This window comes from Saimiri boliviensis, chromosome 11 (genome assembly GCF_048565385.1).
Source record: "Saimiri boliviensis isolate mSaiBol1 chromosome 11, mSaiBol1.pri, whole genome shotgun sequence".
Lineage (NCBI taxonomy): Eukaryota > Metazoa > Chordata > Mammalia > Primates > Cebidae > Saimiri > Saimiri boliviensis.
In genome coordinates this window covers 92,925,651-92,946,459 of record NC_133459.1, presented here as the reverse complement: position 1 = coordinate 92,946,459, position 20,809 = coordinate 92,925,651, and the positions used below count along the sequence as shown (strand labels likewise).

General features: G+C 37.5%; 1 protein-coding gene across 4 annotated transcripts in view; it reads right to left on the bottom strand.

Moving 5' to 3' along the window:
- Nucleotides 1–20,809, bottom strand: part of WARS2 (tryptophanyl tRNA synthetase 2, mitochondrial) — a 132,497-nt gene that overhangs the window by 92,626 nt on the left and 19,062 nt on the right. The window lies entirely within an intron of this gene.

The window sequence follows — 20,809 nt, the reverse complement described above, 5'->3', positions numbered from 1 at the left end:
AAGGAGGAAGTCAAATTGTCTCTATTTGCAAATGACATGATTGTATATTTAGAAGACTCCATCGTCTCAGCCCAAAATCTCCTTAAGGTGATAAGCAACTTCAGCAAAGTCTTCAGATACAAAATCAATGTGCAGAAATCACACGCATTCCTATACACCAATAACAGACAAACAGAGAGCCAAATCATGAGCAAACTCCCATTCACAATTACTACAAAGAGAATAAAATACCTAGGAATACAACTAACAAAGGATGCAAAGGACCTCTTCAAAGAGAACTACAAACTACTACTCAAAAAAATAAGAGAGGACACAAACAGATGGAAAAACATTCCATACTCCTGGTTAGGAAGAATTAATATTGTGAAAATGACCCTACTGCCCAAAGTAATTTATAGATTCAATACCACCCCTATCAAGCTACCATTGACCTTCTTCACAGAACTGGAAAAAAACACTTTATACTTCATATGGAACCAAAAGAGAGCACGCATAGCCAAGACAATCCTAAACAAAAAGAACAAAGCTGGAGGCATCACGCTACCTACTTCAAACTATACTACAAGGCTACAGTAATCAAAACAGCATCGTACTGGTACCAAAACAGAGATATAGACCAATGGAACAGAACAGAGGCCCCGGAAGTAATGCTACACATCTACCATCATCTGATCTTCAACAAACCTGACAGAACCAAGCAATGGGGAAAGGATTCCCTGTTTAATAAATGGTGTTGGGAAAACCGGCCAGCAGTGTGCAGAAAGCAGAAACTGGACCCCTTCCTTACACCTTACATGAAAATTAACTCCAGATGAATTAAAGATTTAAACATAAAACCTAACACCATAAAAACCCTGAAAGGAAACCTAGGCAAAACCAATCAGGACACAGGCATAGGCAAGGACTTCATCAGTAAAGCACCAAAAGCAATGGCAACAAAAGCCAAAATGGACAAATGGGATCTAATTAAACTTAAGAGTTTCTGTGCAGCAAAGAAAACAATTATCAGAGTGAACTGGCAACCAACAGAATAGGAAAAAGTCTTTGCAATCTACCCATCTGACAAAGGGCTAATATCCAGAATCTACAAAGAACTAAAGCAGATTTACAAGAAAAAAAGAAACCCATTCAAAAGTGGGCAAAGGATATGAACAGATGCTTTTCAAAAGAAGACATTTATGAGGCCAAAAAATGTATAAAAAATGTTCATCATCATTGGTCATCAGAGTAATGCGAATCAAAACCACCTTGATACCATCGTATGCCAGTTAGAATGGGAATCATTAAAAAATCAGGAGACAACAGATGCTAGAGAGGATGTGGAGAAATAGGAACACTTATACAGTGTTGGTGGGAGTGTAAATTAGTTCAACCATTGTGAAAGACAGTATGGCGATACCTCAAGGATCTAGAAATAGAAACTCCATTTGACCCAGCAATCCCATTACTAGGTATATACCTCGAAGGATTATAAACCGATCTATTATAAAGACACATGCACACATATGTTCACTGAGGCACTGTTTACAATAGCAAAGACTTGGAACCAACCCAAATACCCATAAATGATAGACTGGACAAAGAAAATGTGGCACATATACACCATGGAATACTATGCAGCCACAGAAAATGACAAGTTCATGTCCTTTGTTGGGACGTGGATGAATCTGGAAACCATTATTCTCACCAAACTGACACAAGAACAGAAAACCAAACACCACCATGTTCTCACTCATAGGCAGGTATTGAACAATGAGAACACAGGAACACAGGGAGAAGAGCATTACATACTGGGGTTGGTAGGGGGGTGCTAAGGGAGGGACAGTGCGGGGAGGAGAGGCTGGGAGGGATAACATGGGGAGAAATGCCAGTTGCAGGTGACAGGGGATGGAAGAATAAACCACCTGGCCAAGTACATACCTATCCAACAATCCTGCATGATCAGCACATAAAGTATTAAAAAAAAAAAAAAAAAAAAACTAAAGTACAAAAAAAAGACTCAAGTGTATATATATACACTTAAGTCTATATATATATATATACACACCTTTATTTAAAAATATAAAACAACTTATATATATAGGGCACATTTTTAAACAAACTTTGGATCATATATTACTCTGCACTTTATTTCCACTTTCTTTTATAATTAAAAAAATATGTGTGTGTTTGTATTTTATTTTTAATAGAGATGGAATCTCACTATATTGCCCAGGCTGGTCTCAAACTCCTGAACTCAAGTGATCGTCCTACCTTGTCCTCCCAAAGTTCTGGGATTACAGGTGTGAGCCACTGAGCCAGGCTGTTATTTCCACTTTCTATATTTCCATATATTACTCTGCTTTTATTTCCATCTTACAATATACCATAGACATCTTTCCAGGTCAACATAGATAGATATAACAAATTCTTTTTAATTTCCTAATACCCATAATATTAGGATCCTGTCCCCCTCACACCTATAATCTTACAATAATCTTTGACTGGTCTCCTTGCCGCCATTTTCTTGCCTCCATTTCTTGAGAATCATATAACATAAGAATATTAAAAATAAAAAGTCAAACAGCAACAGATTTCTAGTGAAAAATCTGATACCTCAAGAAATTAACCAAATTGCCCAAGAACACTAAATTAGTGGGGAAAAGAGTCATTCATTTAATAAATATTTGTTCAGCATCTAATATGTGGCCCTAGTATTGTGGAGCTTAAATTCCAGAAAGAGATATGTAAAAAAATAAGAAAGCAAATAACGATGATAAATACAGAATGTGATTAATGCCATGAAAAAAAAACGTGGTGGAAGAACAGAATAATGGAGAATTCCCTACTTTAAATAGGATGCACATGAAAAGTACCTTGGAGCACATGACATTTGAACTTTTACCTAAATAATATGGGAGATAACAAATTATAAGAAGAGAGAGAAAAAAAAAAAGAGCCAGCAAAAACGAAAAAGGAAATCAGTGTTTCTGGTGTGCCATGATCAAGGGGAGAAGAGCAGCAGGAAATGAGGTTGGAAAAGAAATGAAGGAGTAAATCATACAAGGCCTTGTAGGCTATGGCAAGGAGTCTGGACTGGAAATTGATTCAAGGATTTTAAGGAAGGAGTGATTCAATCAGATTTATACTTTACAAAGATTACTCTGGCCTCTAGATCAAGAAAGGATAGAAGGCAGTCAAGAATGCTACCAGGAAAATCTTTGCAGGTGCAGAGGTAAGCAACAGCAGTGGATTTGATTAGGGTATTGTTGGCAAGCAAATAGAGGGATGTGGGCAGACTTAACAAATATTTGGAAGGGAATTTCAATAAGACTTTCTGATGAAATGGGTGTGGGGCTGATGAAACGGGTGGTACCAAGGAAGAATACTAAGGATTAATTGGTAAAACTGGTACATAGGGCCATTTTCTGTGATAGGTCTAAATAGAAAATTATCATCAAATATTCTATTTTGAACAAGTTAAGTTTAAGATGCTTACTAGTCTTCTACATAGGAAGGTTAATTAGGTAGATGGAGACAAATCTGATGCATGGGGAGAGGTGGAACAGTAACTTTAAAAATCATCAGCACATTCACGGCATTTAAAAGATGAAACCAGATGAGCTCACTGAGGGAACCTGTGTGGTAGAGAACTCAGAAGGGAGCTTGGGAGTGGCCAACTCACACAGGTTGGTGGAGTGAGGAGCCAGGATAAATGATCAACAAAGTACCGCCAGGGAGGTAGGAGTAAAATAAAAGCATGTGGTACGCTAGAAACCAAGGTATTAAAAAAGGGTATCGGCCAGGCATGGTAGCTCACGCCTGTAATCCCAGCACTTTGGGAGGCCAAGGCAGGCAGATCGCTTGAGGCCAGGAGTTCAAGACCAGTCTGACCAACATGGCAAAACCCCATCTCTACTAGAAACACAAAAATTAGATAGGTGTGGTGGTGTGTGCTTGTAATCCCAGCTACTTGGGAGGCTGGTGCAGAGAACCGTTTGAACCTGGGAGGCGGAGGCTGCAGTGAGCTGAGATTAAGCCACTGCACTCCAGCCTGGGTGACAGAGTAAGACTCCATCTCAAAAAAAAAAAAAAAATGTATATTAGGAAGGAGGGTGGAGTAAACTATGTCAAATGCTAATAACTAATGAAAGAATATGAGTACTAAATACTGACCACTGGATTTGACAATGTGAAGGTTACTGACGACTTTAAAAAGAAAGGTAGGTAAGAAATAGGTAGAAGGAAGAGATTGGAATAGAAATCAACTTGGAATAGGCTATTTTAGAAGGTCAGAAGTAGAGAATGTATTAACAGTTTTTTTTTAAATAAATTTTATTTTTTAGAGACGTTTTAGGTTCACAGCAAAACTGAGCAGAAAATACCAAATTCCCAGATATCCTCTGTCCCCAAATATATACCACCTCCTCCAATATTGGCATCCCACACCATAATGGTACATTTCTACACTGACACATCATTATCTCCCAAATTTCCATTATGGTTTTCCATAGAGTTGTATATTCTGTGGATTTGGACATGTATTCCCCACTGTAGTATCATATAGGATAGTTTCACTGTCCTAAGAATCCTCTGTGCTGTGGCTATTCACCTTTCCCCTTCCCAAAGCGCAAGTAACCACTAGGCTTTTTACTGTCCCCATAGTTTTGCTTTTCTAGAATGTCACATAGTTGAAATCATAAGATATGTAGCCTTTTCTGATTGGCTTCTTTCACTTAGTAATACACATTTAAACTTCCTCCATATCTTTTAATAGCTTGATAGTTCATTTCTCTTAAGTGTTGAATAGTGTTCCACTGTCTGGATGTACCACAGTTTATCCATTAACCTTCTGAAGGACATCTTGGATGCTTCCAACTTTTAGCAATTACAAATAAATCTGTCACAAATATCCATTTGCAGGTTTTTTGGAATGTAGTTTTCAATTGATTTGCGTGAATACCAAGGAGCATGAGTGCCAGATTGTATAGTAAGAGCATATTGTAAGAAACTACCAGATGGTTTTCCAAAGTGGCTATACTATTTTGCATTCCACCACCTGTGAATGAGGAATGTCAGACACACTGTCACTTCATATCCTTGCCAGCATTTGCTGTTGTTAGTGCTTTGAATTTGGGCCATTCTATTAGGTGTGTAGCCATAGCTCACTGTTGTTTTGATTTGCAATTTCCTAATAAGTAATGTTGAACATCTTTTGATATGCTTACTTACTATCTATATATCTTTGTTGAAGTGTCTGTTCAGGTCTTTTGCCCATTTTTCAATAGGGTTGTTCATTTTCTTATTATTCAGTTTTAAGAGTTATTTGTATATTTTTGGGTAACAAGCTTTTATCAGATGTGCCTTTTGCAAATATTTTCCCCTACTCTGTGACTTGACTTCTCATTTTCTTGACATTGTGTTTTGCAGAGTGGAAGTCTGCAATTGTAATGAAGTGTTGCTTAGCAATTATTTCATTTATGGATGTCACTGCTATATACAAAGTCACATAAACTTTATCATATGCTGTCTCCTAGATGTTTTATAGTTTTGCATTTTACATTTAGTGTTAGGATCCATTTTGATTTAAGTGAAAGGTGTAATAACTGTGTCTAGATTCATGTCTTTCAAGCAGATGTCTAGTCATTCCAGCATCATTTGATGAAGAGTCTTTCCTCCATTGCATTGCCTTTGCTTTCACTGTATATATACATGTAGTCAACTGATACAGTCTCCTTCTACCTGCTTCCTATATAATGCCCCCTTCTCTCTCTAGATGAATGCACTTATAGTTGGAGAAAGAGAGGGAAAGAAAGGGAGGCATTAGCTAGGATTTCCAGTACAATGTTGAAAAGTGGTGATGACATCTTTGTCTTATTTCTAACCTTAGCAGAAATCTTCAAGTTTCTCTGCATTAAGTATGATGTTAGCTACAGGTCTTTTGCACGCATTCTTTATCAAGTTGAGGAAGTTCCCTTCTATTCCTGGTTCACTGAGAGTTTTTATCATGAATGAGTGTTGCATTTTGTTAAATGGTTTTTGTCATCTACTTATATAATCATGTGATTTTTCTTTTTTAGCCTGTTGATGTGAATTGCATTCATTGATTTTCAAATAGTAAATCAGCCTTGCATATCTGATATAAATCCCACTTGATTATGGTGTATAATTCTTCTCTATACATTGTTGCATTCAATTTTCTAGTATTTAGTTGATGATTTTTGCATCCATATTCACAAGACATACTGATATACAGATTTCTTATTATGTCTTTCTATTTTGTCTTTTGTTGGTATAGGGCAGGCATCACCAAACTTTTTACACAGGGGGCCAGTTCACTGTCCCTCAGACCGTTGGAGGGCTGCCACATACTGTGCTCCTCTCACTGACCACCAATGAAAGAGGTGCTCCTTCCTGAAGTGTGGTGGGGGGCCGGATAAATGGCCTCAGGGGGCCACATGCGGCCCACGGGCCATAGTTTGAGGATGCCCAGTATAGGGTAATGCCTGGCTTTATAGAATGAGTTAGGAAGTATTCCCTCTGCTTCTATCTTCTGAAAGGGATTACAGAGAATTGGTACAATTTCTTCCTAAAATACCTGCTAGAGTCTATCAGTGAACTCATCTGGGCCTGGTACTTTATATTTCAGAATGTTTTAAATTATTGATTCAATTTATTTAACAGATTTAGATCTATTCAGATTGTCTATTCCTTTTTCTGAGTTTTAGCAAATTGTGCCTTTCAAGAAATTGGCCCATTTTTTTAGGTTATTAAATTTGTGGGCACAGGGTTGTTCATAACATCCCTTTATTATCCTTTTAATGTCTGTGAGATCTGTAGTAACATTCCTTCTTTCATTTGTGACATAAGTAATTTGTGTCATCTCTATTTCTTAGCCTGGCTAAGGGTTAGTAATTTTATTACTGTGTTTTCTGGGAGGCGTGTTATTGATTTTGTTGATCTTTTCTAGTTTTTGATTTTGTAGGTTTTCCCTATCGATTTCCCATTTTTCAGTTTCATTGATTTCTGCTCCAATTTATTATTTATTTTCACTTACTTATTTTCAACTTCATTTGCTTTTATTTTGCTAGTTTACTACCTAAGGTGAAAGTTTTGTTAACTGACTTTAGATCTCTTTATTTTCAAATATATTCACTTAATGATGTAATTTGCCCTCTAAGCACTGCTTACACTGTATCCCACAAATTTCAATTAGTTGTACTTTGAATTTCATTGAATTCAAAATATTTTAGAATTTCTCTTGAGACTTTATATCTGACCACCATGTTATTATAAGTTTGTTGTTTAACCTTCAAGTATTTGGGGATTTTCCAACTATCTTTCCGTTATTTGACTTCCAGTTTAATTCCATGTGGTCTAAGATCAGACACTGTAAGATTTCTACTCTCTGAAACTTGTTAAGGTCTGTATTATGGTTCAGAATGTGGTCTTCCTTGGTGAATATTTCATATAAGCTTAAGAAGATGTGTAATATACTATTGTTAAATAAAAAATCATCTATAGATGTCAATTCTATTCACTTGATTTATGGAGTGTTGAGTTCTACTATGGCCTAATTTTCTGCCTGCTAGATCTGTCCATTTATCCAACTATAGGAGTGCATTCATCTATTTCTCCTTGGAATTCTACCAGTTTCTGCCTCATGTATTTTTACACTCTGCTGTTAGGCACATACACATTAAGGATTATCATGTCTTTTTAGAGAAACATTATGTAATGTTTCTCTTTATCCCTGATAACTTTCCTTGATCTTTAGTCTATTCTGTCTGAAATCAACAGTTGATCCCCTTTTAGTTAGTTTCCTTTATTTAGTCTTAGCATGGTATATCTTTCTCCAAGTGGGTTTCTGGTCGACAACATAAGTTGAGTCTTGTTGGTTTTCTCTGATCCACTTCAACAATCTCTGTCTTTTAATTGGTATATTTAGACCACTGAAATTTAAAACGATCATTGATATAGGTAGATTAATATCTACCATATTTGCTACTGTTTTCTACTTGTTGCCTTTTGTTCTTATTTTTGTCTTCCACACTTTTCTGCCATGTGTAGTTTTAACTGGGCATTTTATAAGATTCAGTTTTCTCTCCTTTTTTAGCATGTCTATTATACTTTTTTCACTTTTCTTCCTGGTTGCCCTAGATTTTGCACTATACATTTACAACTAATCCAAGTGACTTTGAAATAACATCTACTGCTTCACAGGGGGTCCAAATATCCAAGAACAACAAAATATTCCTAATTCCTTTCTCCTATTCCTTGTATCATTGGTGTCATTTATTTCCCTTATATATAAGTATAAATAAGATATATATATATGCATATGTAGTCAAATACATTGCTGCTAATATTATTTTGAACAAATTGTTAGTTATTAGGTAAACTGGAAGTAAGAAAGATTAAAGTTTCCATTTTACTTTTCACTTACTCTTTCTCTGATCTTTATGTAAGTCCAAATTTCTGACCTATATCAATTTCCTTTTCTCCGAAGAACTTCTTTTAATATTTCTTGCAAAGCAGGTGTCCTGGTAACAAATTCTCTCAATCTTTGTTTGTCCAAGAGGGTATTTATTTCTTCTCATTTTTAAAGAATAATTTCACAGATTACAGAATTCTAGATTGATTTTTTTTTCCACTTAACACTAAATATTTCACTCCATTCTCTTTTTACTTTCATATATTCTGAAGGGAAGACAGCTGTGATTCTTATCTTTGTACCTCTATAGATATTTATTTCCTCTGGCTTCATTCAGGATTTTTTAATCTTTGATTTTCTGAAGGTGAATATGATATGCCTAGGTATAGTTTTGGGGGTGTTGCTTATGTTGCTTATTTATTTGTTTGCTTCTGCACTTATCTCGTTTGGTGGTCTGTGACTTTCCTGGATCTGTTTGGTGTCTAATATTAATATAGAGAAAATTCTCAGTCATTTTTACTAAAAATATTGATTCTGTTCCTCTTTTTCTTCCCCATCAAGTATTTTTATTTTGTGTGTTTATAACTTTTATAGTTTTCCCATAGTTCTTGGTTATTCTTTTCTTATCTTTTTTTTTTCTCATTGCTTTTTGGTTTTCGAAGTTTCTACTGTCTTAAGCTCAGAGATCCTTTCATCGACCATGTCCACGCTACTCATGAATTAGGCATTCTTCACTTCTAATACAGTTTTTTTGATCTCTAGCATTTAAAAATTCTTTCTTAGATTCCATCTCTCTGAATTACCTATTTTTTCATGTTGTCTACTTTTTCCATTAAAGCTCTTAATATATTAATCATAGTTTTAAAAATTCCTGTTCTAATAATTATCATATTCCTGACATATCTGACTCTAGTTCTGAGGCTCATTCAGTCTCTTCAAATTGTGTTTTTTGCCTGTTAGTATGTCTTGTAATTCTTTGTTCAAAGGTGGACATAATCTAATAGGTAAAAGGAACTGCAATAAACAGGCTTTAATAGTGTAGTGGCAAGTTGTAGGGGAAGAAGAACTGTTCCATCGTCTTATGATTAGCTCTCAGTCATTTGTGAAACTGTGACCTTGAACTGTGAAATTCACAAGCACTTTTCAGATTATTTTTTCATGTCTCTTCCCCTCTTAGATGAGACAGGATGGCTAGAGGAGGCTGGAGTTGGGAATTTGCTTTCTTCCAGGTAGGTTCAACTATGACAAAATTTCAGTAGGTTAGTATCTGGTAAAAGTTTCCCCCAAGGCCTTGTTCAAAAGAGTGCTCTGGCATATTTCAAAACGGCTCCTTTCCCCTTTTCCCTGCTGGAAGCACTAGAAGATTTTTCTCTAATATTTGTTGTAAGAAGCTGGTAAAACTTTGGAGGGAAAAATTCAGAAAAATGTGGCCTTTCCCACATGACTGAGTCCCCCTCAAATTTTCAACTATCAGAGTCGTCCACACTGAACTTCCAACAGTTTATCAATTACAGCTTGAATTTCTCTGCCAAGTCACTGGTTCCTGGAGAGGTTTCTGCGCATGGGTTTTTATATCAATACATTATGGTTCTCTGTATCCAAATACCTGCATTTCCAATTTTGGGGGGCAAAAGTTTTCCCTGTGACCTCATTTCTTCAACAGATCTAAGAAAGGTTAATATTTTTAGTTTAATTTTTTTTTTTTTTTTTGAGACGGAGTTTCACTCTTGTCGCCCAGGCTACAGTGCAATGGCACAATCTCAGCTCACTATAACCTTCACCTCCCAAGTTCAAGCGATTCTCCTACCTCAGCCTCCCAAGAAGCTTGAATTACAGGCATGCGCCACCACACCTGGCTAATTTTGTATTTTTAGTAGAGACAGGGTTTCACCATATTGGTCAGGCTGGTCTTGAACTCTGACCTCAGGTGATCCACCGGCCTCGGCCTCCCAAAGTGTTGGGATTACATGTGTGAGCCCCTGCATCCGGCCCGTTCAGCTTTTTAATTGTTGTTAGGATAAAGCAGAGATGTCTAAACTCCTTACGCACCACATACCCAACCCTGACCACTTTATTAGAAAATTTTACCATGAAAGGTGGCAGAGAAGTAAGGCAATAGTTAAGAAAGTTACAGAGCCAAGAAATTGTTTTTTTAATTAGGAAATATCAGAGCAGTTTTTATGGTGATGGAAATTACCCAGCAGACAGGGAAACATCTGTGATGCCGGGGAAGAGAGGGAATATAAAAACAGGTGTTAAATCATCAAAGTCAGTAGAGAGTAAATCCAGAACACAGAAGGACTCACAACCCACATAAGGAGCAAGAATATCTCTTCCATTTGTTTGCAATGACAGAGAACACAGGCATAGTGCTAACACAAAAATATGGTGCTTATGTCTCTTAATCAAGTATGAAGTGAGAACATTGTCTGGGAAGTCAGGAGAGTTTCAGAGGTAGAAATAACACAGGGTCTCAGAGAGAGAGGCAAACTGACTTACGAGAAAAACAGTTGCCAGGCAACAGTAAATGACCATTTGAAGTTTTTGTTCTGCAATTTAAAGTTAGCTAACTGTACCATGTCATATTTTTCTGTGGTCTTGTTTGGCTGCTGGAGTACAGTGGGAAAAAGAGTAACTGGGGGTGTGCTGGGTGCACACACACAGGCAGAGACTGCAAACAATTTGAGAGTATTTGCAAGGTAGTGACTACCATGACTGACCACAAGGAGTAGGGTGACAGATCATAAGAAAGAAGTAAGGTGAACAGATAGGTGATATGATGAGGTTGAAACATAGTTTACTAAGCGAGTCTAGGGGTCAGTAGCTGGGGTTTAGAGATTCGAATGCTAAAAGGTGGTATTTGTGAAGTTAGGTTACTGCTAGTGAAGACAAGATCTGTATTTGAAGCCATTCAGGATTTTTTACTGTATGCAACAAACTGAGTTTTCCTGCCTAAAGCAGAAAAGGCTAAGTAACAGGAACAACACAGTCAGGATGCTGCCACTGCCACTGTAGACTGCTAGGGCCTAGACCACAACCATGAATCTCATCCTCCACCCTCTCCTCTCTTAGCTGCCCCCTGGTAAGAGTCATTGCCCAAGCAGGTGAGGCCTATTACCTGAGCCCAAGCTGTGTGCCTTTCCTTGCTCATTTTACTTGAGGGCAAAGCAAGGAATGATATCCCTCAATTTGGCTTCCTTACTAGCAGAAAGTGTTTCTGTCGACCCAGCGCTCACTCAGAAAGGGGATTCCTTAAGACCAGAAAGGGGAGCCTAGACAGATATTGGCAATAATTTTCTTTTTAAGGTCAAAAAGTAAAAGATAAATGTCCTTAAAAAAAAAAATGGGAGTTTGTGAGGGACTAAGCTGAGATCAAGGAGATGACTGAAGGTAAGCAGGTCACCATCATGAGAAGCCAGGCACTGCTTCAGATACTGGTAAGACAAAACAGAATGAAAAGATCAAACCCTGCACTTTTGGAGTTTACCTTCACATAGTGGATTGAGCCTCTTGGCTCCTTCCAACACACTATGCTTCTGCCATTTCTTCAAATATAGCAAGACAATCACATAATTTTAAGGATCTCTCTTGCTCCGATCTCTCCTGCTTGCTAATCTCTGAAATTCTTTGAGCAGAACTCAAGATCTTTTCATTTACAATACTTAATAAAAGGCTTAAGATGCTAAATACCTGCTTGAGGTAAAAATAAGTAAACCTGTCTATTCTAAATTATATCTAATAAGGAAAAACAGTAGTAAATATATGCAGTACTGAGCACGCTATTGCACTATGTTCTTTTCTTTTTATTCCTGACTTAACTATCAAAACAGTCCTATAACATAGGCACTGTTATTTGTATTTTACAGATAAAGTGACTAAGGCACAGAAGGGTTTAAGTAACTTAGGTAGGAGATGGTGTGGCCAGGAAATCTGGCTCTAGTAATGACTGGATTATCACAGTCTTTCCTCTTATTTTTAAGCCAGAGGGGGGATCTGAGAGCAAGTAAACACTAAAGGAAATACAAGTCACCAACCTACAGAACGGGGCAGCCTAGTCTGAAGGTGGCCAAATGGAAGCTATGAGTATGTACACAATGCTTTGCAGGGATAATATTGCTAAGAGTTAACATTGCTTTGCTTGATCTATAATTTGGAGGAGACTTTGTTTGTTTTCAATATCAGGATCTAAAAGAGGAAAAGAAGTACAAGAAGATTCCTGAGTAAAGTCCCTAAATGATGAGAAAATAGGAGCACTGACAGTATCAGTTTGGAGCAGAATAAATAATAACTTTGGACCCTCTAGATAACTTGAACAAGGTACAAAACCAAAGGCTACTGAACACAACACCCCTTTTGGTAACCCAGCCACAACTTAGCAAGGGCTTCTTCAGCTTCCTAGGTCAGGCTGGGAGATTTGGGAGCTGTCCCAGTAATCAGAGTATAGCTTGAAGACCATTTTTGTCCATGAGAAATGAAACTTTCATGGCTAGGGTTTGGCAACTCTTCTTGCCATCTCATTCCTGTGTAAGAAACAAAATGGCAATTCACTAAAATTGTACCTACTGCAGAAGATATAAATGAATTCCTAAGTACATCCTGCAAAGAACTAAACCAAAGTCTGTTTTATCCCAGCTTAGATGACTTCCAGCTACCTTAAAATGCAGCCATATGCTCCCTGATATTGTAAATCCTATTATGCAAGCCTCCTCCCCAATCTCAGAGACTAGAAGACATGCCACTGATGTTGCTTTCCATCCACATTTTAAAATAACAGAATTTAAAAAAAAAAAAAAAAAACATGCAGTTTCAATTGGCTCCAGTTGGTATGAATAATGAGATGTGGTTGTCGGATTTCTGGAAAGCTGCCAGTATGGTCATTAACTAGCCAGATACTAGGCCCACTTACAAAGAGGATAATTAATACAATTTTAAATAATGTCAACATTAATGAAATTTTAAATTTGGAACTTGGGGATGGGATGAAACAACCTATGAATTAGAATCCTTCTTGCAGTAAGTGCTCTATAAGAAAGGGGATAGACTGGAATAAAGGGAGATGGAGCTTCCTCAATTGTGGCAATCATCAAGGTTTGCCCAATTAAAATATGGTCTTTTTTTGAAGTCTATGATGGAAGAATCCTAGCTTTGACAAGTTGGCAGTAACCCTTGTGATCTATTTTACTAGGATATATATTGTCAATGCAAAAATAAAACATATTACAAAACTGGAGAGCAGACTCTGTCTGTGATCATTAGACAGACTGGACCAAGTGCCTCAAGCCTTTGATGCCCTGACATGTTATTTTCTGGATAGTGTCCAGCAACCCAATGCAGCATAGCTTTTTCTCTACTGTATCCAGATGGCAAATGGAAGAGATCAAATTCAACCATTTCAGGGCTAACCTTAATGGATGTGAAGGCTGGCTCCCCTATGAGCTTTTCAGGGTTATACAATACAAAAAGGCCTTTGAACAAAGAGACAAATAATTAGCTTTCTCTCTCTCTCCCTCTTCAAAACTAAACCAGGGATGTGATAATCTGGTTCAAATTGATCTTCTGCTTGAAAAGGACAGTGAAATATCTGATGAATTCTAATCACTGACACTCATGACACTTTCTGTGAAGTTCAGATGGGCGTTACTCTTAATATTCTGGAAAGCTTTTTTTTCCCCCTGCAGGCAAATATTTTTACTTTTCCACTATTTCCTTCAAAACAACCGTGTGTGTGTGTGTGTGTGTGTGTGTGTGTGTGTGTGTGTGTGTTCCCAAATGTTTAGGCAGCATTGTCTTATAGAATGATTCTCACACACACCCTCACTAAAGGATTTCAGAATTGGCTAGCATGAGCCTTACACATTTGTGCTATTGTGTAAGCATACACTAGACCTTCACTCTAAGTACATCTGTACAGGAAGGAATATGATATAAAGGTCCGCCTCACTCTCCAAACTTTACTTATTGAAGGTTTTACTTATTGAAGTATCAGAAATACCTAATTATTCACATAAAAGTCCTACGATATAGGGCATTAAGACCAGCTTTGTACTTAGTAAGTGGAGTAAGTACAGTTAATAAGTAGAGGAGTCAAAAGTGAGAAGGAGGGCTCAGCATTTGAAAGAAAGAAATATGTTTACCAGGCTGGGTGTGGTGGCTCACATGTGTAATCCCAGCACTTTGGGAGGCCAAGGCGAGGTCAGGAGTTCGAGATCAGCCTGGCCAACACAGTGAAACCCCATCTCTACCAAAAATACAAAAAGAACCCATGTGTGGTGGCATGCACCTGTAGTCCTAGCTACTTGGGAGGCTGAGGCAGGAGAATCGCTTGAGCCCGGGAGGCAGAGGTTGTAGTGAGCCAAGATCATGCTGTTGCACTCCAGCCTGAGTGATAGAGTGATACTCTGTCTCAGAAAGAAAAAAAAAAAAAAAAAAGAAAGAAAAGAAATATGTTTATCTTCTGGGTTCTTCCATGAAACAAAGATAGGTCAACTTAAAATAGGAATTGTTAGGGAGCAGAAAAGAATGGCAGGTAGGAGATAGGATTAATGTGCAGCTTGCAGTTAAAAATAACAGAACAGTGTCTGGAGACTCACATTGTGAACTTTCCCTCCAAGAACCACTGCAGGAACATATCAGAAAAACCAAAAAAATTCACAGACTCGTTGAAAAAAGTGGCTTCCTGTTGATAATGCCACAAGACAGATGAAAACTGTGAGTTCCCAAAGCATGAAAGGGGAAAAAATTGGCCTCTGAACACATATGCTCACTGAGGAACCTAAAAATCCAGATCACAGGAGAAGGATTTAACCATATCTAGAGCCGAAATGGATTTAGGGAGCCAGGCGAAATATCAAAGTGGAAGAATTAGCAGAAGGAGCCCTGTAGGCACAGCTCAAACCCCAGGGAAGCCATTCCGGGCCTTATTTCACAGAGGTCCTTGGGGAAGGAAAGGCAGCCAGTGGAAATGGGGAGAGGCCACAGGGTAAAGGAAGCTCCCAGCTGAACTCTGTAATAATTTCACTGAGCATGAACTTCCCAGAGCAGAATCCAAGGAAGGGCAGTAGAGGGGAGAGAATGGAAAGTACAGATACAAACACACAAGTCACAGCCAGAGGTGCAGGTAGGCAGGGAGGTAAAGACTGAGAGCCCTGGTAGCTTTATTAGCTCGAAGGCTTTTAGGCTAAGGTCAAGACCTCAGCCTTCTCTCCAGCTGCCTGCATATAAACTCAGTGCGGTTAGGGAGGCATGATAACAGTGAGAATGGCCTTGCTGGCTGGATGGGAGTGGGGTGAGGCATGTCACTGCCAGCTTTCCCCCACTTCCCCGGTGACCTGTATGATGCAGCAGAGGCAGCCATAATCCCCTTGGGAACATAACTGAATGGGCCCAAAAACCACCCATCCATCCCCCGTAGTGGCTGCAGCAAGCCCCGCCCAAGCAGAGTCTGAGTTCAGACCTGCCTAACCCTGTACTCCCCTGATGGTTTGTCTCTATTGGCCCTGGTATCCAAAGATAAAAGACACAATCCTGTGGGAGCTCCACGGCTCTGCCCATCACCTGAGAAACTTGAATACTCATCCTAGCCAATGTAGGGCAAGATTATATCCCCCTTCTACTATTGCAGCTGGCACTCTCTTCAAAGTGCCACTTCCGGCTAGAGGGCAACCAACTCAACTCATGACAGAACAATCCTGCTCCAAAGAAAGAGAAAACAACAGCTAATTCCAGCATGTGCAACACCCTGGCTAACCAGAGGTTCTGAGTCTGTCCACATGACAACTTCACTGTGAACATAACCAGCATTCAAGAAAATCAGTGCACTAAACGAAACTACAACCAAGGACTACCACAGAGTCCACTTCACTCCCCTGCCACCTCTACCAGAGAAGGTGCTGGTATCCACAGCTGGGAGACCTGAAGATGGATGACATCACAGAACTCTTTCCAGCACTAGCCTGGATCCTGGTAGCCCCACTGCGTGGCTAGATCCAGAAAAGCAGTAACAGTAACTGCAGTCTGGCTCTCAGGAAGCCCTATCCCTGGAGAAACGGGGAGAGCACCACATCAAATGATTACCCTGTGGAACCAAAGAACCTGAAGAGCAGTGCTTGAGTTCCAGATCTTTCCACTGAAACAGTCTACGCAAATAAGACGGAACCAGAAAAGTAATTCTGGTAATGAGACAAAACAAGGTTCTATACCCACAAAAGATCATAGTAGCTCTTCAGCAATGGATCCAAACTAAGCAGAAATCTCTGAATTGCCAGAAAAATAATTCAGAGGTTGATTATTAAGCTAAGCAAGGAAGCACCAGAAAAAGGTGAAAAACAATTAAAAAAAAATTTTTTTTAATAAAGGATATGGATGAAAAAGTCCTCAGAGAAATAGATATGGTAAAGAAAAGACAATTACAACTTCTGGAAATAAAAGACACATTTAGAGGAACGCATAACACATTGAAAAGTATCAAAAATAGAATTGAAAAAATAGAAAAAAAAGTTTCAGAGCTCAAAGACAAAGCCTTTGAATTAGCCCAATCCAACAAAGACAAAGAAAAAAGATTTTTAAAAATGAACAAAACCTCCAAGAAATGTGCGATTATGTTAAATGACCAAACCAAAGAGTAATTGGTGTTCGTGAGGAAGAAGAGCAATCTAAACGTTATGCAAACTTATTTGAGGTAATAATTGAGTAAAACTTCCCTGGTCTTGCTAGAGATCTAGACATCCAAATATAAGAAACTCAAAGAATACCTGAGAAATTCTTCACAAAAACATAATCACCTACACACAAAGTCATTAGATTATCTAAAGTCAAGACGAACGAAAAAATCTTAGGAGCTGAGTCAAAAGCATTGGGTATCCTATAAAAGAAAACCTATCAGATTAACAGCAGATTTCTCAGCAGAAACCATGCAAGCCAGAAAGGATTGGAGCTCTATTTTTAGCCTCTTAAACAAAATAATTATCAGCCAAGAATTCTGTATCCAGCAAAACTAAGCTTCATAAATAAAGGATAAAGCCTATTTCAGAAAAATAACTACTGAGAGAATTCACAACTACCAAGCCAACACTAAAAGAACTGCTAAAAGGAGTCCTAAATATTGAAATAAAACCTCAAAATACACAAAATAGAACCTCCTTAAAGCATAAATATCACAGGACCTGTAAAAAAGTAACACAATTTTTAAAACCTCAAGGTATTCAGGCAACAACTAGCATGATGAATAGATCAGTAGGTACCTCACATCTCAATATCAATGTTGAATGTAAATGGCCTAAATGCTCCACTTGAAAGATACAGAATGGGAGGATGGATAAGAATTTACCAACCAAGTATCTGCTATCTTCAAGAGACTCACCTAACCCGTAAGGACTCATAAAAAACTTAAAGTAAAGGAGTAGAAAAAAGATATTCCATGCAAATGGATATGAAAAGCAAGCAGGGATAGCTATTATACCAGAAAAAACAGACCTTAAAGTAACAACAGTTAAAAAAGACAAACAGAGACATTATATAATGTAAAAGAATTAGTCCAACAGGAAAATAACACAATCCTAAATATATATGCGCCTAACACTGGATCTCCCAAATGTATAAAACAATTATTACTAGACCTAAGAAATGAGATAGACAACAACACAATAATAATGGGGACTTCAATACTCCACTGACAGCACTAGACAAGTCATCAAGACAGAAAGTCAACCATGAAACCATGGACTTAAACTATACTCTAGAACAAACAGACTTAACAGATATTTATAGAATATTCTACCCAACAATTGCAGAATACACATTTTTTTCATCAGCACATGGAATATTCTCCAAGACAGACCATATGACAGGCTACAAAACACATCTGAATAAATTTAAGAAAATTGAAATTATCTCAAGTACTCTCTCAGACCACAGTGGCATAATACTGGAAATTAACTTCAAAAGGAACCCTCAAAACTATACAAATACATGTGAATAAAATAATCTGTTCCTGAATGATCCTTGGGTCAACAATAAAATCAAGATGGAAATTAAAAAATTACGTGAGTTGGATGATAATACTGGCAGAACCAATAAAAACCTCTGTAATATAGCAAAAGCAGTGGTAAGAGGAAAGTTCACAGTAATAAATGCCCACATCAAAAAGTCAGAAAGGGCACAAATAGACAATCTAAGGTCACATTTCAAAGAACTAGAGAAACAAGAACAAACCAAACCCAAACCCAGCAGAAGAAAAATAACAAAGATCAGAGCAGAACTAAATGAAATTGAAAGAAACAGAAACATGAAAGATAAATGAAAAAATAAGCTGGTTCTTGGAAAAGATAAAAGAAATTGATACACTATTAGTGAGATCAGCCAAGAAGACAGAAGATCCAAATAAGCTCAATTAGAAATGAAATGGGAGATATAACTGATACCACAGAAATACAAAAGATAATTTAAGACTATTATGAACACCTTTATGTGCATAAACTAGAAAACTTAGAGGAGAAGAATAAATTTCTGGAAATACACAACCCTCCTAGATTAAACCAGGAAGAAACAGAAACTATTAAATAATAATAATAATAATAAGTAATGAGATTGAAACTGTAATAAAAAAAAATGCCACCAAAAAAAAGTCCAGGACCACACGGATTCACAGCCAAATTCTATCAGACATTCAAAGAAGAATTCCTACCAATCCTACTGAAACTATTGCAAAAGACAGAGAAATACGGAATCCTCCCTAACTCATTCTATGAAGCCATCATTACCCTAACACCAAAACCAGGAAAGGACATAAGAAAAAAAGAAAACTACAGACCAATATCCCTGATGAACACAGATGTAAAAATCTCCTATAGCTAACTGAATTCAACAGCATATCAAAAATGATCAAGTGGCTTTCATACCAGGGATGCAGGGTTGGTTTATTTACACAGGTAAATAAATGTAATGATACACCACATAAACAGAAATAAAAACAAAAATCATATGATCATCTCAACAGATGCAGAAAAAACATTTGACAACATTTAACATTCCTTTATGATTAAAATTGGCATAGAAGGGTTATACCTTAAGGTAATAAAAGCCATCTACGACAAACCCACAGGCAACATTATACTGAATGGGAAAGGGTTGAAAGCATTTCCTCTGAGTACTGGAATAAGACAAGGATGCCTACTTTCACCAATTCTACTAGCCAGAATAATCGGACAAGAGAAAGAAATAAAGGGCATCCAAATTGGTAATGAGGAAGTCAAACTGTTGCCCTTTGCCAGTGATATGATCGTATACCTGGAAAACCGAAGACTCATCCAAAAAGCTCCTACATCTGATAAATGAATTCAATAAAGTTTCAGATACAAAATAAATGTACATAAATCAGTAGCACTGCTATACACCAATAGTAATCAAGTTGAGAATCAAATCAAGAACTCAACCCCTTTTACAACAGCTGCAATAAAATAAAATAAAACAAAACAAAATAAAATACTTAGTAATATACCTAACCAAAGAGGTGAAAGATCTCTACAAGGAAATCTACAAAACACTGCTGAAGAAAACTGTAGATGACACAAACAAATGGAAACACATCTCATGCTCATGAATGGGTAGAATCAATATTGTAAAAATGATCATACTGCCAAAAGCACTCTATAAATTCAATACAATTCCCATCAAAATATCACCATCACTTTTCACAGAACTAGAAAAAACAATCCAAAAATCCGTATGTAACAACAACAAAAAAAGAGCCCACATAGCCAAAGCAAAACTAAGCAAAAATAACAAATCTGGAGGTATCACATTACCCAACTTCAAACTATACAGCAAGGTCATAGTTACCAAAACAGTATGGTACTAGTATAAATACAGGCACATAGTACAATGGAATGGATTAGAGAACCCAGAAATAAAGCTAAATACTTACAGCCAACTCCAACTGATCTTTGAGAAAGCAAACAAAAACATAAAGTGGGGAAGGACACCCTATTCAACAAATGGTACTGGGATAATTGGCAAGCCACGTGTAGGAGAATGAAACTGGGTCTTCATCTCTCACCTTATACAAAAATCAACTCAAGATGGATCAAAGACTTAAATCTGAGACCTGAAACCATAAAAATTCTAGAAGATAACATCAGAAAAATTCTCCTAGATATTGGCCTAGACAAAGAGTTCACGACCAAGAGCCCAATAGCAAATCCAATAAAAACCAAGATAAATAGATGGGACTTAATTAAAGTAAAAAGCTCCTGCACAGCAAAAGCAATAAGCAGAGTAAACAACTCATAGTATGGGGAAAAAAATCTTCAGAATCTATAGACCTGACAAATGACTAATATCCAGAATCTACTCAAACAAATCAGCAAGAAAAAGGCAATCAATCCTAGCAAAAGTGGGCTA